The sequence below is a fragment of the Tiliqua scincoides genome, chromosome 1, assembly GCF_035046505.1.
Source record: "Tiliqua scincoides isolate rTilSci1 chromosome 1, rTilSci1.hap2, whole genome shotgun sequence".
Classification (NCBI taxonomy): domain Eukaryota; kingdom Metazoa; phylum Chordata; class Lepidosauria; order Squamata; family Scincidae; genus Tiliqua; species Tiliqua scincoides.
The window spans coordinates 65,658,841-65,675,489 of NC_089821.1; positions in this window are offsets into that span (position 1 = coordinate 65,658,841).

A 16,649-nucleotide genomic window follows, 5' to 3' on the forward strand; every position below is an offset into this window, starting at 1 on the left:
CACCAAGCATTTTAAAGGAGGATTTCATTAATGGTTCTACTGGTATGCTGTTTCCAGTGTACTTAGAGCCCAAGCCTAGGCTTGTCTACTCAGAAGTAAGTCCCATTAAAGTCAATGAGGCTTACTCCCAGGAAAGTGTGGATGGGATTGTGGCCTTACTCTGATAGTGTTTACAAATGGTTGTTGAGAGAACAATTAAAAAAATTAGTGAATAAAAATGTATCTTATGATAAATGAGAGATCATAGTTTTTAATAAATTTGGGACTATTTTAATACTGTTTTTGTATACTATGTATACATAGTATAGCAAAAACAGTATTAAAAATAGTGTATGTATGTATGTATGTATACATACTATGTATGTATACATGTATGTATAGATGTATACATACTATGTATATACACTGTGTTTTTAATAAATTAGTGACTGTACAGTTCTTAGGTAACAATTACTGGGAGGTTATTTTTCAGGATCTGGCCTCGGGTAAAATCAGACAGAATTATAGTCAGACACCTCCCTAAGTTAAACCCCCGACTTATCTGAGGGTCATAGCAAATTCCATGATTTTGGGCTCAAAACCTGCCCTCGTCTTATCTGTGAGATCGACTTATAGGCAAGTATCTGCGGTGAATTGCATTTTGCATTTATGTTTTATTGATGTGCTAAGTAAGACATATGTTTCACTTGGCTTTTTGACACAGTCTGCTTAAATTCGGAGAAAGTACCCAATCCTTACCGGCTCATTATGGTGGCGAGTCAGGCTGAGCCCAAAACAGGCAATTGAAACTGTGATGCAGAACTCCAGCTTGCTGAACATAAGGAGCAGGACACAGAGACCAGTAGATACTTTCTGTAGAACACAGAAGCATATGAAGCACTCTCTTACATCGCTTGCACTTGTGCAGATTAATTCATTTGAAGCACCAGAAAGTGCTTCAGTCTATTGGGTCAAATTGACTTGGATAATTGATGAAAATGTTACCTCTGAGGGAGCTAGGACCAGTTGTGACAATTTTCAATGTTCTAATCAGGGCATCTGTATTACAAATTGTCAGGGTTCCCCTCCTCCCACAGGTCCCCAACTTACCCAGGGAGAAGGCTTCTGGGCCAGAGGATCAGGGAGGAAGCCAATGGAACATGGGGCCACCTCCCCATATGCTGCCTGGACACTCCTGTAGGCGGCAATGCGCAGCAGAGGAACACTGTGCGCTGAACCCCCCGCTTCCCCCTCTGCCTTGGACGGGGGAGACAGGACGCAGGCCATTTGACTGCTGAACAGCTGCCCCTCCCCCTCCTCGGGGGAGAAGGGGAGCACTCCCTCACCCAGCCAGCCAGGACCTGCCTTGCCGGGCAGGGCAGGGCAGCTGGCTATGATGTCAGAGCTACAGGACCCAGGTGGGCAGGGCCAGCCCACCCCCCAAAGGCAAGAGACCAGAGCAGAGGCAGCAGCCTTCCCAGCCCTCTCAGGAACAACCTTGGCAGCTCCAGGTGAGAGGAGGCAGGAGGGAAACAGAGAGAGGGAGGGGAGGAGTGCTGGTAATCCTAGGGGAGGACAGTCCTAGAGACAGGCCCTTTTTGTACCATCCCTGTGAGGGAAGGGGCGGGGCCAAAGGGGAGGGGTCTGCCCTACATAAACCTGGAGGCCAGGGATGACAAGGCAGTTGGGAGTCAGAAGAGCAGGCAGGAGGATCTGCTGCTAGCAGTTCCTGCTCCTGACTGGCAAATGCTGCCAACCCAAAGAGGGGGAACTGGGTGACACAACCCCCCCCCGTCTTGTGGTGAACTAGTCTGAGGCCTCCATTAGGGGGTCCCCCTTGGAAAGGCTAGACGGGCCCTCCTCTCCCCCCACAGGGAGGCCTCACACAAATAAATGCCTCTTTGAGCATTTAATTATACCAACTAGGTATAGTTGGGTATGCAAACCTGGACTCTTCTTAGCAAGCTAGCGTTTTGCCACATCATATAGCAAGATTCAAAACATATCTGACAATATAGGCAAGGATACTTGAAATGCACACCCAAGATTCAAATGAGATCTTCACCCTTATTCATGGAGGTTACTAATGTGGGCTAGAACACAGATGAAATATCAAGTGTGCATTCTGGTTAAATGGTTTTACCATTAAGACAAGAGACAAATTAGGCTTCTTGTATGAAAATAGCCACAATAGCAGCCCTCCTGTGTCACTGGCAAAATATTATTTGAGAATCTAAGGCCCCCCCCCCTTCAGAGGGAGCAGCTGAAGAAAATATCTAAGAACATCTATGTCTTTAATCTTAAGGATAAGCCTGGAAAATCAGAATTACACATTTGGAAAGAGAAACCAATAAATCCTCCACCAGGGTCATGGAATCACTGACTATCCAAAGTCCCCAACACCAGCAACACACATCCTTTATAAGATTTCAACTCTGAATGTCTTTTGGAGGCCAAACGGCTTTGTAAGGCTTATTCAAGAGGGCTTTAAAAATTCTAAAACGTTATATCTTACAGCGCAATCCAAACTTGTGCTGGAACAGACAGGCCAGTAGGATTCTGGAACAGGCAGGATAAGTGCCAGATCCTGGCCCTGTCGTCGTCGTCGTCCCCCCTGCTTCCCCCTGCCCGCCCTCCCCCCAGCCCAGAACACCTCCCTCTCATCCTCCCCACACCTCCCCAAACCCCTGGACCCAGCCGGGGGCTTGCTCCAGCACGCAGAAGCTGGTGCAGTCCTTGCACCAGCCTCCCCACCTTGAAAGGAGGTGCAAATGTGCTTTATGGCATGTTTGCAACCCTCCTGGGGCAGGACATTGTCATTAGGATTCTGCCCTTAATGTTGTTGTTACTAAAAGGAGGCAGCAGAGTGAGAATGTGTGCTTGCAGCATCTAGGGTGGACTTTCAGAATATGCAGACAATTGAAGCCAGTAAATTAGCTTTGAAATTTCATGCTCAACATGCAATTCAATAAGACATATCAGTTTCAAGCATGCTGTTATTGGGGGGGGGGGGGAGAGATGTCAGAGGCATTATCCATTAAGTGTTCATGTCAATTGCAAAAGTACTTCCCCCTATAGCTCTCACATATGCTATGAGAATGAAGAGTACTAAGCAACTAAGTTTTCCATTAAAGTGAGAGTTAGTTTGGGGGAAAAATATCCAGATACTGTACTGCTGAGTAAACTAAATAGTTATTGTGCTAAAAATTATCAGAAATGCTACAGATGACCTACTAAGAGCACTGAACTCGTGCCAGGTGGCAGAGTCATGAAATCAGCGGAGTGGTGGTTTGTGGGTGCTCATACATTGCCTGCTTATTGAAAGAGTACAACTGTGTGGTGGAGGGGCATGTGATTTTCAGGGGGGAAACCCATGGAGGTCACCTCTACTCTGAAACCAAAAAAGAAAAAGAAAAAAGATAAACCTCATAAGGGTCCGAAAAAAAATGCTATTTTATTATGAATGATGAAAGCATTCATGAATATTGATTCACCAAAGTGAACTGTGCTAGATCTAGGAAGCTGCCTTTAACTGAACCTTTGGTACATCTAGGACCCAGGATCTTCTCAATGGGAGCCATATGGCTCCCTGGAGAGCCCTGGCACAAATGAAGGGACTGAAAATTGTGAGAAGGGGAATTTTTGCTTATTTGTTTGTTTTGTAGCCTTGTTTGATTGGGGGGGGGCACTAGAACATGAGTTCCTAAAGGGCCATATTCCCCCCACCACCACCACCAAAAGGTTGAGAATGGTTTCTAGGTCAAGATTGTCAATACAGATTAGCAGTGACTCCATAGGATTTGAGGAAGGACTTTTCTCTGCCCTCCTTGGAGATATCAGGGATTGAACCCGTGGCAGGCTGCAAACCTAAACACACTTACCTGGCAGTAAGTCCCACTGAACTAACAAGGCTTACTTCTGTTTAGACACATAAAGGATTGCACTAGCAGTCTGTGTGCAAAGCAGGTACTGGCATAGCTAGAGGGGGCGGAGCACTAAGTTTTGCAGGGAGCCTCCCTGCAGCGTGTAAGCAGCTCCTCCCCCTCCCCTTGGGAGCCATTCACCTCCATTTCCCCCACCCACCCACATGGCTCCAAAGGGGAGGAGAGGAGCTGCTTGCAAAACTTAGTGCGCTGCCCCGCCTCTAGCTCCGCCAGTGAAAGCAGGTGCTCTGTCACTGAGCCATGGCTCTTTCCCTGACAATGAGTGTTTTGTACAGAGCTCCCCTTCCTTGGTAGTCTCTTCTGGCACTAAGAATGGCTGTCTTGAAAGCAACAAACAAGTTGCATGGGGTGCTTAGATTTCTCTCCCATTTCACACATGTCCCTTCCTTTGGATTCTTCCCATAAATCCTCTTACACTTACAAAAAGCTCGTCATCTTCATAATAACCCCTGCTAAATGGGTAAGAGGCACTTTTTCAAGTGGGTGCTCCTTTTTTTAGCAGGGGGAGAGTAACTGGCCCACCTCACCCCAGCACTGTCTGTTCTAGTGGCTGTCTGCTGGTATTCCTTGGCATCTTTTTAGATTGTGAGCCCTTTTGGGACAGGGAGCCATTTAGTTATTTGATTTTTCTCTGTAAACCGCTTTGTGAACGTTCAGTTGAAAAGCGGTATATAAATACTGTTAATTAAATGTTAATTAATTAATAATAGGAATGTCCAATCAATTGAATCCAGTACAGGATGGTGCCTGTCAATGATATTATAGCACTTAAGATGTTGAATCCCACACTGCATTTCACCTGAAAGAGAAACACAAACAAAGCAGGCTGTCTAAAGGCACAGAGAGCTCTTTACACACAGGTAGAGACAGTCTTAAATGGTTTTATTTTTCATGGATGGCGGTGTTACCCATTTTAAAAAAGCTGAAAGCGATGTTAGCGCGGTGTTATAAGTTTTTATTCCAAATTAATATTTCAATTAATTTTAAAGCATTTTATCAAGTGTAATTCTCATACAGGTAGTATATGTTTTTTATGCCTGTGTCTGTCAGCAGGCATAGCCGCAGGCATAAAACACATCACACACATCACACACACACCCCCCAAAGAACACACAAAGAACTACTTGAACTTGCAGGAGCCATTCAAGATTTGCATGTAGCTTGTATGAACAACTACAGTGAACCCAATGCTGCCAAACACGAACAAAATCAGTCATTGTCAAATTAAAACATTGAGCTGATAGCAACTTGAACCAACAGAACTGAACATAGCATTTAACTACTATGGAAACAAACTGGTTTTAACATGCAGAGAAAAACACACACACCAGCATAGCAAAGGACCATTAAACATTTGTTTCCTCTTGAGCAAACACAAACGAGTAGCCCAGTTTTGTTTTCCATAGGGTTCAATACATTTATCAGCTTGGAGGGAGAGACTTCCTTCTGGAATGTTTTTGAGGCCTGGGATCATTGGATTGGGACCATTCTGGTGGTGTTGCATTCCTCACAGCCTGCCCTTTCCAAGGGACCAAGGTATGGTTGCCTACTCATGAGTAAATGCACACTGTGGCTCAGTTTCACTTTCCGTAGGGCTCCATGAATTTTCCTTGGCACCTTCTGTGTATGCTCAGAAGATTCTACAGCCAGTTAAAACATCAGAGGTCTGAAGGAGTTCAGGGCTTAGAAACACATTCAGAAGCACTTGGGATGCTCCACAGATGCTCCACAGCCACTTTAATAGATACGTGGCAGTGTTATTTCATTAATTGAGCAGGATATCGTGTTTTGTTGTTTTATTAGCCCAATTTCGCATTATGACAGTATTCTTTTGCAAATACCATTTTTGAATGCTCCTACCAATAGGTGAGTTACACCCAGTCAATGTGAAGGGAAACATGTTTCTAGTTTTCATCAGCAGAAACTTAAATCCAAAGTCACATCTGCAGCATCTCAGGTCAAGAGAAGGTTGTCAGTTTCTGAAAATGGCCCTTGTAGCCATCTCTTTAATAGCAGTTCAATCTGCAGCAATGAGGAGGTGATAATGCTATGAAAAACCTCATCAACTGATTTCTGCATAAGCAAATGCCTGTTAAGGGGGCAGGAATGAAACTGGCCTGATTTTTTTCCTGATCAATTTGCAACTGTACAGTAGAGCAGGGTGTCCAAACTTTTTGGCAGGAGGGCCACATCATCTCTGGGTCGGGGGCCAGGGAAAAAAGAATTAATTTACACTTAAAATTTGAATTACTTTACATAATACAGAAACAAATACATTAGAGATGGAACTTATATGAATGAATGAAGGTCTCGCAATAGCTCAAGGCCTATAAAAAGCCTTGCACAAAGCAAGGCCGACCTTTCCTTCGCTGCCGCAGATGTGAAACAGCAAGGAGTGGAGGGAGCCCTCGGACTGCAGCTCCTGCAACAGGTCGAACAGTCACCCTCACGCTGAGAGCAGTCGCGTAAGGCCAACACGGACTCCAGCAAGTCTCTGCAGGACCAGAGACTGGGGGCTCATTGAAGACTGGGTAGTGTATTGTCCAGGGGGCAGATGACTTGGGCTATTTTCAATGTTAACTTTGTCATCTTTGGCTTCTGGGGATCCTTCCTTTCTCTCCTCCTGAACCTCCTAGCATGCTGACCTCTCTTTGTGAGCTCTGCTGATGTCACCAGGATCTACCCCTTCCCTGCCTTCACCCCTCTTCCTTCCCCAAAACTCCCCCTTCCTTCTCCCTCCTGCCCACCATGTGCCCCTGCCACCATCCTACCAAGAGCAGCAGAGCCTCCTGGAGCTGCTGGTGCACCCGCACACCACCCCTCTGCCTGGCAATGGTCTGGAAGTGCACGACAAGAGCATGGCTTTCATTATGCTGTGAATTTTCTTGCACTGCTGGTATGTGAGTTCTGGCAGTGCAAGGCCCAGATAGGATTGGGCCATTGGTGAGGCCTTGGCTGACCCCTGCTATAGGTCAACTGCAGGGTTTGCTGTGCTGAGCACCAGTTACACAAACCATGTTGACTCATGGTAAATGCTCATCTGAATAGTGCAGGCAATTGAATGACTGGGCAAAAAGGAAGGTTCCTTGCTGGCATCTCAAAAATTACAGAAGATTTAAAAATATAATCTCTCTCTCTCTCTCACCATGTCAATCTTTAAACAATTCTCCGCTGACACAGACAGGGATCCAGAAAGAATGAACTGTCCAAAAAGAAAAACAGAAATTATGCATTTAACTACTATTTTCTTAAAACCTACACCCCACCTCCCAAATCTAGTTGGAAAAAGTGGGTACTATGGGAGGGATGTCAAATAATGACATTATGAGCCCAATCCTATGCAAGTCAACTCAGAAGTAAGTCCCATTATAGTCAATGGGACTTACTCCCAGGAAAGTGTGGCTAGGATTGCAGCCTGTGATGAATACCCTTATTCCCTTTGCCCATTTTTCTGTATTTTTGAACTTTAAAAAAAAAAAAATTCTCCAAGTGCTCCTGTGCAGGGCCAGCAGTTTTAGAGTTGCTGGAAAATCTGGCACATAGAGACACTGGAATCTAAGCCCCTAGAGGAAGCACTGGGGACAGGAAAAGGACAGATGTCCTCTTTTTCCAGAACATGTTCCCTTTTTCAGGTTCATGTCCTGGAAAAGAACATAAATGTTTTCTCTTTCCCAGTGAGTGGACCCCTGCAGGCAGCACATAGCCTTCTTGCAATTAATAAATTATATATAGTATAGTTTTAAATTTAATAAGTAATATAGTGTTTAAATTAACCACATGAAAGCAACATACCAGTGTTTTTAGCTTTTATTTTGCCATGTCCTACATTTTTCTTGGATGTTCTACATTTTAGGGTGCCGTGTCCTCTTTTGTGGCTATGACGTCTGGTCACCCTTACTGGGGGAGTCAACAGGCTGCCATGTGATGGGACCGCTGCAGAGCCTCCGGGAAAACTCTGTAAGTCCCATGAAACTGGCAAACTTTGCTGGTTTAGCGACCAGTTGCTTTACTTTTAAGTAGCTTTCTGGCTCCCTCTGCTGGGTATTACTAGTTATTGCATCCAATTTGTTGCAGCTTTTTTTGACTCCATCTAGGGCTGGCATTTTACATTTGCCTACTTGTATTTTTTATACCTTTCCCCATTTTTTAATGCCTTGTCTCTTGGGTTTTTGATGACCTGGTTATATTTTGACTCGTTGTTTGCCCTGTCCATATTCATGGGTAACTCAGTGGGTTGTCACATCAAATTGCACATGGGTGCTACTGCAATTTGATTTAAAATAATCCCTGGGGTTTCGATCTCTCCATGGAGAGGTGATTTTTCCCAGATGAGTGCCTTCTGCCTGGTTTCTACTGTATTGTGGCAGTAGATAGATCTAACACTTCCCCTCCTCCCCGGTTAAACTGCTGCCACAGTAAAAGGAAAAGTGGACAGCACTGCAAAAGAACTAACCACTAGATGCTACTTCCCTCAGCCTGAGCCTCAGGCTACCTTCTTTGATGCTGTCTAGCCACATTTACATTTGAAAGAGTCTTGCACAGTCTGGGGAGAGAACTTGGTACACACAAGGACACAAATTCCCTTTGGCATCATCCAAATGAGTAGAGACCAGGAGGCCACCAAATTTCAAGGGCGAAGCTTGAGTTTGGAACTCTCCACAACTTCATCCTCAAACACAGCACTTTATTTCTCCACAGAGATCAGAGGCAGCCATTCACTTAAAAGGAAGCTCTTGGTGATACTATAGGGTTTCTGGTTAAAAACCATTATCTTGTGGCCTCGGTAGTAGAGGATAAGCCCATAACGTATCTGCATTGCCCTGACCTGGGTTCTACTTCTTGGTCACCCTAGCGTGTGTGGAGATTGTGGACAAAATGTTCAGAATATCTCCAATCCTTGGGGCTCATGACAAATATCATTTCTTTCCCCCCTTCATCTTTGATAACATTCTATTCCTGTTTCATTTTACAGATATTAAAGGGAGGTTGCCAGAGAAATGGGCTTGCTTATTAGCCATCCATTCTCAGGACACAGAAAGTCAACAGTGGAACAGGAAGGGGAATGTTGGTCTCCAGGGGCTAGACTCAAACTGCAAGCACTGGAAATTGGGTCTGAATCTCAAAGTCAAATAATGTACTCACAAATGCTCCTCCCCATATTGGATAACCTGCAATACCAGCATAAGGTCCATTAAATATATACAATGAGACACCCCCAAGACCAACGTGTATCAATCCCATCATGATCTGGATAGCCTGCGGAGAACAAACATGAAAACAAGATAAAACAATCCCCTGAGCCCTGGAAAGTTAAAGATTCTTCCCTCAGTGCAGTCTGGAAACATCACTTTAAAATCTGGTACTTTCATCCTTTCATTTTGTTCAATTCCAAACTGGAACAGGATCTCTTCTTTCCCCTTTGGAATCACCAAACAGAACATTCCATCTGAGGGCTAAAGGCAACTTTGTCAATCTGGTGGGCAAGATGGAGTGTTGGCTTTGATCAGGAACAGTTGGTCTGAAATCTTGTCCAGATTTAATTTCAGTTTATTAGCCCTCATCAAGGCCCCAACTGCACCCCAACTGCACCCAACTGGGACAGCCCCCTTAAAAACTAGTGGGAGAGATAGAGCTGGGTGTCATCCGCATATTTATTTATTTATTTAAAATATTTCTACCCCACCTTTCCTCTGCTGAAATCAGATGCCCAAGACGGTTTACAATTTATAGATTTTTAAAAAAGTACAATCTACAGTAGAGAAAAAATTAGAAAATACAACAAAAGAAAAAGGAAATACAATGGGGGAGGAAATACCAAGTGGGGGAGGCAAAAATAACTCAAGAAACTGTTATAGAGGCACAGGGTGTAGACAAGCCAAAAGCAAAATGAAACAAAAGTGTTTAAAGCCCTCGTCGAAATGCCATGAGAGAGGGAGTAGATCTTAATTCCCCCAGTAGGGAGTTCCATAACTGTGGCACCACTACTGAGAAGGCTTACCCCCCATGCCGCCATCCCCCTAACTTGGGAGTAAGGCGGCACTTGCCGGTTAAAGTCAATATTGGTGAAACCCGATTTCAAATCCTCAGATGACCACCCCCAGAAGCATCATGTAGATGATGAGGGACAGAATAGGTCCCTGTGGTACCCCACAAGTCAACAATAAGGGCCAATATTCATGCAACTAGTTTTGAATAATATAGTTATTCATGCAGGTAGGCTAGATTTGCGGGAGGGGGTTTCGTACATACACACACACTCACTGAAAGTGCCATAGACCAGAGCATGAGCAGATATCCAATCCACTTACCCCCAGAGTCTTGGTCTCTAGTTTGCGGAGTTTCTCCAACAGCCCCATCTGAGGGATCTGTGGCGGTCCCAAGCTGGGACTTCCAAGCTGCTGGCCTACATATTGCACCATCCCTGGTGGTTGCATAATAGTATTAGGGACACCCTGGCCTTCCTGGGTTACGCTGGCACCATTTGGGGTAATGAACACCACTGTTCCAGGAGGCATTCTCACTAGACCTGTTGCCATAATGAAGTTGCCTGCAAAAATAAATAATAACTCACATTTAGATTTGGGTCAACTCTAAATGTCCCACCATCCCCCCCCCCAAAAAAAAAAACTGAGATGAAGCTGCTGAAGTTGGGCTCCTTGCCAGCAGATGAAGCGCTCATTGGTGCTCAGTTATTTATGAGTGGGGTGTGGCTTTTTTGTTATTTTTTTCCAAAATCTTTTGATTAAAATAGCAAATTTTGGTGTTGTGTTTTTATTCCAAGGGGGCATTTTAATAAATTATAAATTATACAGCGCAATCCTAAGTACTCGCTGGGGAGGTGCAGGTTCCTTGTGCTGGCTGGGAGGGTTGCAAACATGCCAGAAAACATGTTTGCACCTCCATGGGACTAAGCCGTGCCAGCGTACAGAGGTGCGCCGGCCCATGGAGGCCAAATCCACAGTGGCAAGGAGCGGTAAGTCCGTGCCATCAGAGCTCAGCCAGTGCAGGGGTCAGGGGAGGGTGGGTGGAGGGCGGGGAGGAGACGGGAGGGAGGTATTTCAGGGCAGGGTGAGGGCAGGTGGGCCCATGGGCAACAGGAGGCGGGGCCAGGACCCAGCAGGTATGCTGGATCCTAGCCCCCATTCCCGGGCACTGCGGAGCGGCTCCAGGCTGCTCTGTTCTGCTTGGATCTGCACCACCTTGTCAGGTGGCGCAGATTTGAGTAGACCCATTGGGGTTGCTGCAGCTCTCTCCAGGGTAAGGGGAAAAGTTTCCCACAGTTGGCCCCAAACGTGCGCTGGATACAGTGCAGGCCTGCTGGCCTCCCTGTTCTAGCACAAGTTAGGATTGTGCTGATAATTGCTTTAAAAATGTACTAGGTAGGTGATATAGTGCCAGCAGATGCAGCCACAGTGTTATTTCTAACTGGAAAAGTAATCTATTTTAATTTCTGGAAAATGTCTTAAAACACCAAAATGTGGTGTTTTGTGCTTTTTCTTCAGGTATTTTAACATCAAGTGTTTTGTGCTTTTATGCACTGTTAACAAATAAACAAACGAAAAACCTACTTATGAATAATTCTTGTACTGCTCTTTCCATCAATAGGCACCTGCACACACAGAGAACTGAAGAGAGCAAACAAACATGGGAAGGGTGACAATTCACAGCATAGGTCAAAGACCTCCTCTTGGGAGTACTCAAGATTACTTTGCAAAGAAATGTACTGTATTTTAAGAGGTGGATGCTAAGATTGTGTAGTAGTGTACGGGTGGCAGCAGTGGGGGGGTCACCACCTCTGATACACCCACCTGAAATGCTTAGCACTGGTAAAGCACTCCAAGGAAGCAACATACTGGCAACCTCTTGCAAAATAACCTACCTTGTCAAAGGCTGTTTGCGTAAGATCATATAAAGATAAATAAGGACATTATGTTAGAAATCTCATTGAACCAGATTCTTTCCTGATACACTGAGCTGCTTGAATGCACACTGACAGGCCTGAAGGACTGATTAATTTCTTAAAGAAAAAACTCAACTCATCGTCACATTTGACTTGTAAATGTGCCTTCCCTTCTTTAGTCGGCTTCTAATTATTCCGTAGTGAGTAAACAGCCCTCTGCACATGTTCAGAAGCTTTCTGATTTTCCGTCCAGCAGTTTTGAGCTGTGCCCTGCCTCCAGTTAAGCACTCTCTCCAGATTAATTCACTCCCGAAGTACTTACAGTACAGGCCTTGATGTGCTTGTTCTCAGCCTCCAGAATACTGTATCTTGAGCTTCAGCAGGAAGTAATGACAAGTGAAAGTAACTAATAAGAGGTTTTATCAGCACAACATCAGACTTTGACTCTTGCCCTTCTTATGGGATTATTCTGTTTTTCATCCCTGCTATTTCATTCTGCTATGGCACTGTACAGTCTTCTTCAGCTTCAGGTATTCTTCCAAGCTGTGTCTAAGACTCCAGAACCTGTTGAGGGCCTCTTTTTTATCTGTATATCCCACGATGCAGCATTGTTGGGAAGAATGTGATTAAAAAACATGGCCAGCACAAGGAACACAGTGGAATTCTTGTCCTGAGCAACTAGTTACAAGTAAGAACAAGTTACAAGTAAGAATTAGTAAGTTCTTTCTAAAAAGAAATCATGAAAACAAAATGGGGGTTGCATTTGTGGTCATTTATTCTAGGGTGCATTTGTTTCAGAATGAACAGAAGCAGATACAAAAGGGCTCGTCCATGGCCATTAATTCCAAATATAAATGCACATCCGTATTTTGGGGGTACGCACTCTGGGTTTTACTCAGTGGAGTGTACATGAGTCTGTGTTTGATGTTAGTGTTGCTTGTGTGTTCACTGCTGGGACTGACTTCCTGGATGCGTTGTGGTCTGAACTGCCCTTTCAAGATCAATGGCTGCATTCTGTGTTTTATGGCCCAGTTTAATGGACCTTTTACGGCAGTGTATCCCGCATACACTGTCATAAAAGTCCCAGCCGCCCAGCCTTTCAGGGCCACTATTGCAAGCAGCAGCAGCTCAGCACACCTGCCACCATGAAGCCTGGGGTGCACTGGCCTCAGTAAGTCAGTGGCATGTTGTGGGTGAGGTGGGGGATGGCAGGGGGAGTTGTGGGATAGAGAGGGGGAGGGATCCCCAGTGACAGCTACTTTTGCCAGGATTGGATTCCCTCTTTCCCAGTATGTCCTGCCCCTTTCCATTTCTTGGACTTATGCCAGCTACATAGCTGATGTGGGACCAAGGACACCCATAGATGGTCACCCCATAGCATGCAGTGTGCACTTCATTGGAGCGACTGCATGCTGCAACGTGACAGGGATAGGATTGGGCTGTTCATTAACTCCTATTCACAGAAATGGAGTGCTGTTCCTGAAAGGTGTGCTTTGTAAAGAGGTAAATCGCATTATATGCCCCAAAACCGAGCAGCAGTCTCTCTCGCCTGCTAATTTGATCCGTTGCTCATCATTCACTCCCAGTTTAGCAAATCCTACTTGTACATGTTAGAAATGTGGAAAGAAAAAGAAAAAACAACACCCCACCCCCAAGAACAGAACTATATTTTGCTGGATATGTATTTTCATTACTTGGAAGGAAATTGCTTCAGCACAATAAAATTAATGTTCCCTAGATGTATAATACTGTGTTATCATGAATACAGTACACACATTACTCAGCTGCTGTCTCCTGTTGAAGACTTCACACACACACACATTCAGAAAATGCACTGTCTCTCCATATCCTCTAATTCAGTGGTTCTCAAACAACTAGCACCGGGACCCACTTTTTAGAATGAGAATCTGTCAGGACCCACCGGAAGTGATGTCATGACCAGAAGTGACATCATCAAGCAGGAAAATTTTTAACAATTATAGGCTGCAATCCTATGCACACTTCCCAGGAGTAAGTCCCATTTACTATCACTTTTAAAAGCATATACATAGTAGCCTGTTTAAAGTACAGATCTGTAACATTTCCCCAAACGCATTCACATACCATGGGAGCAGCAAGACTAATATAGTAAGAATAAAATATTGCAATGACCTGAAATTGGCTCACAACCCAGCAAGTGGTTCCCGACCCTCCGTTTGAGAAAAACTGCTCCAATTTTATAGAAGACCATTTCTCACTTGGCAGCCTTCTCTCTTAGTCTGTGTGGTGCATGGATCATATCTATGTCTTACTTTTAAACTGATACCCCACCTTTTGATCCAAATGATCTCCAAGGTAGCCTACATTAACAATGCAAAATGGCTGGAAGAGGAGAAAGGTGCAACAACATCCTGCACCTAAGGGGGTGATGTACCGTACTTATCAGAACCACAAGGGATTTTTTTCCTTGTTTATTTTTTTCTTTCCAGTAAGTCTCCTTTAGAATGCAGATTGCTATTCTCAGGCTGACTTCCTTCTGTTCATCCGTCCCGTCCCCCAGTTAAACAAACAGGGGCTGTGTTTGAATAACCAGAAGTATGCTTGCAACATGCTTCTAGTGTGATTCATTTAAAAAATGGAACAAAATGGCATCAGACATACTTCAGGGTGTTTTTGCAATGTTTATTCATTGCCTTAGAGTTATTAAAGTGACCTTAAAGTTATTAACTTCTGTATAATGCTTTTAAAATTGAGAATGGATGGCTCCTTTTGTTCAAGTTACAAAGCCCCTCCTCCACCCTTTCCCTGTGGTTTAACTGTGGTTTCCAAACCAAAATCTAATTCTGGGTTCATGACCTCATTTATAAAACAAAGTTAAACCCATGGTTCCTGGTTTCAGACAATCCAGAACTGTGGGTTTAAGTAGCCAGGTTTCTGTCATTGAAGTTCTGGGCTAAATATGAAGGGAAAGGGGAGGGGGAGAGGGATAAGGGACCTTAAGAACATAAGAACAGCCCCACTGGATCAGGCCATAGGCCCATCTAGTCCAGCTTCCTGTATCTCACAGCGGCCCACCAAATGCCCCAGGGAGCACACCAGATAACAAGAGACCTCATCCTGGTGCCCTCCCTTGCATCTGGCATTCTGACATAGCCCATTTCTAAAATCAGGAGGTTGCGCATACACATCATGGCTTGTACCCCATAATGGATTTTTCCTCCAGAAACTTGTCCAATCCCCTTTTAAAGGTGTCTAGGCTAGACGCCATCACCACATCCTGTGGCAAGGAGTTCCACAGACCGACCACACGCTGAGTAAAGAAATATTTTCTTTTGTCTGTCCTAACCTGCCCAACACTCAATTTTAGTGGATGTCCCCTGGTTCTGGTATTATGTGAGAGTGTAAAGAGCATCTCCCTATCCACTCTGTCCATCCCCTGCATAATTTTGTATGTCTCAATCATGTCCCCCCTCAGTCGTCTCTTTTCTAGGCTGAAGAGGCCCAAACACCGCAGCCTTTCCTCATAAGGAAGGTGCCCCAGCCCCGTAATCATCTTAGTCGCTCTCTTTTGCACCTTTTCCATTTCCACTATGTCTTTTTTGAGATGCGGCGACCAGAACTGGACACAATACTCCAGATGTGGCCTTACCATCGATTTGTACAACAGCATTATAATACTAGCCGTTTTGTTCTCAATACCCTTCCTAATGATCCCAAGCATAGAATTGGCCTTCTTCACTGCCGCCGCACATTGGGTCAACACTTTCATCGACCTGTCCACCACTACCCCAAGATCTCTCTCCTGATCTGTCACAGACAGCTCAGAACCCATCAACCTATATCTAAAGTTTTGATTTTTTGCCCCAATGTGCATGACTTTACACTTACTGACATTGAAGCGCATCTGCCATTTTGCTGCCCGTTCTGCCAGTCTGGAGAGATCCTTCTGGAGCTCCTCACAATCACTTCTGGTCTTCACCACTCGGAAAAGTTTGGTGTCGTCTGCAAACTTAGCCACTTCACTGCTCAACCCTGTCTCCAGGTCATTTATGAAGAGGTTGAAAAGCACCGGTCCCAGGACAGATCCTTGGGGCACACCGCTTTTCACCTCTCTCCATTGTGAAAATTGCCCATTGACACCCACTCTCTGCTTCCTGGCCTCCAACCAGTTCTCAATCCACGAGAGGACCTTATATATTTATATACTTTATTTGGGGTTGCTGAATACCAGTTGTAGAAAATTCTGTTTTTCCTTCATGTTAATACTGATTCTATTTCCAGCTTCTTCTTTGAAGATTGTTTGATCTACTTTCAGTAATCATTTTTCCCAGCATTCTTCCCTGTTTTTGTTTATTATTACCACATATTTATTTATCTATTTATATCCTGCCTTTCTTCCCAAAGGGCATCCAAGATGGCTCACGACAACATCAAAAAGCATATAAATTATAAAAAGCATAAAAATATAAAATACATATATAATACAGCATTAAGCCCCAACTCCCCCCCCCCCTCAAAATCTATATGAAATAGAAATGTTTTTAAGCCTCACTGGAACTGCTCTGTAGAAGGGGCTGATTGAAGATGCTCTGGAACCATGTTCCAGAGATGCAGTGCCCCAACAGAGAAGGCCCTGTTTCTTGCTGCCATCCCCTTTACCTCAGATGGCAGTGGAGCTCTTAGCTGGGTCCTGCCAGATGACCTGAAGGAATGAGCCGGACTGTATGGGAGTAGGTGATTCCGAAGGTACCATGATCCCTGGTCATATAGGGCTTGCTGGTCAAAAGCAGCACCTTGAATGAATCCAGAAAAGAATTGGCAACCAGTGCAGTTGCTACAGCTCTAGT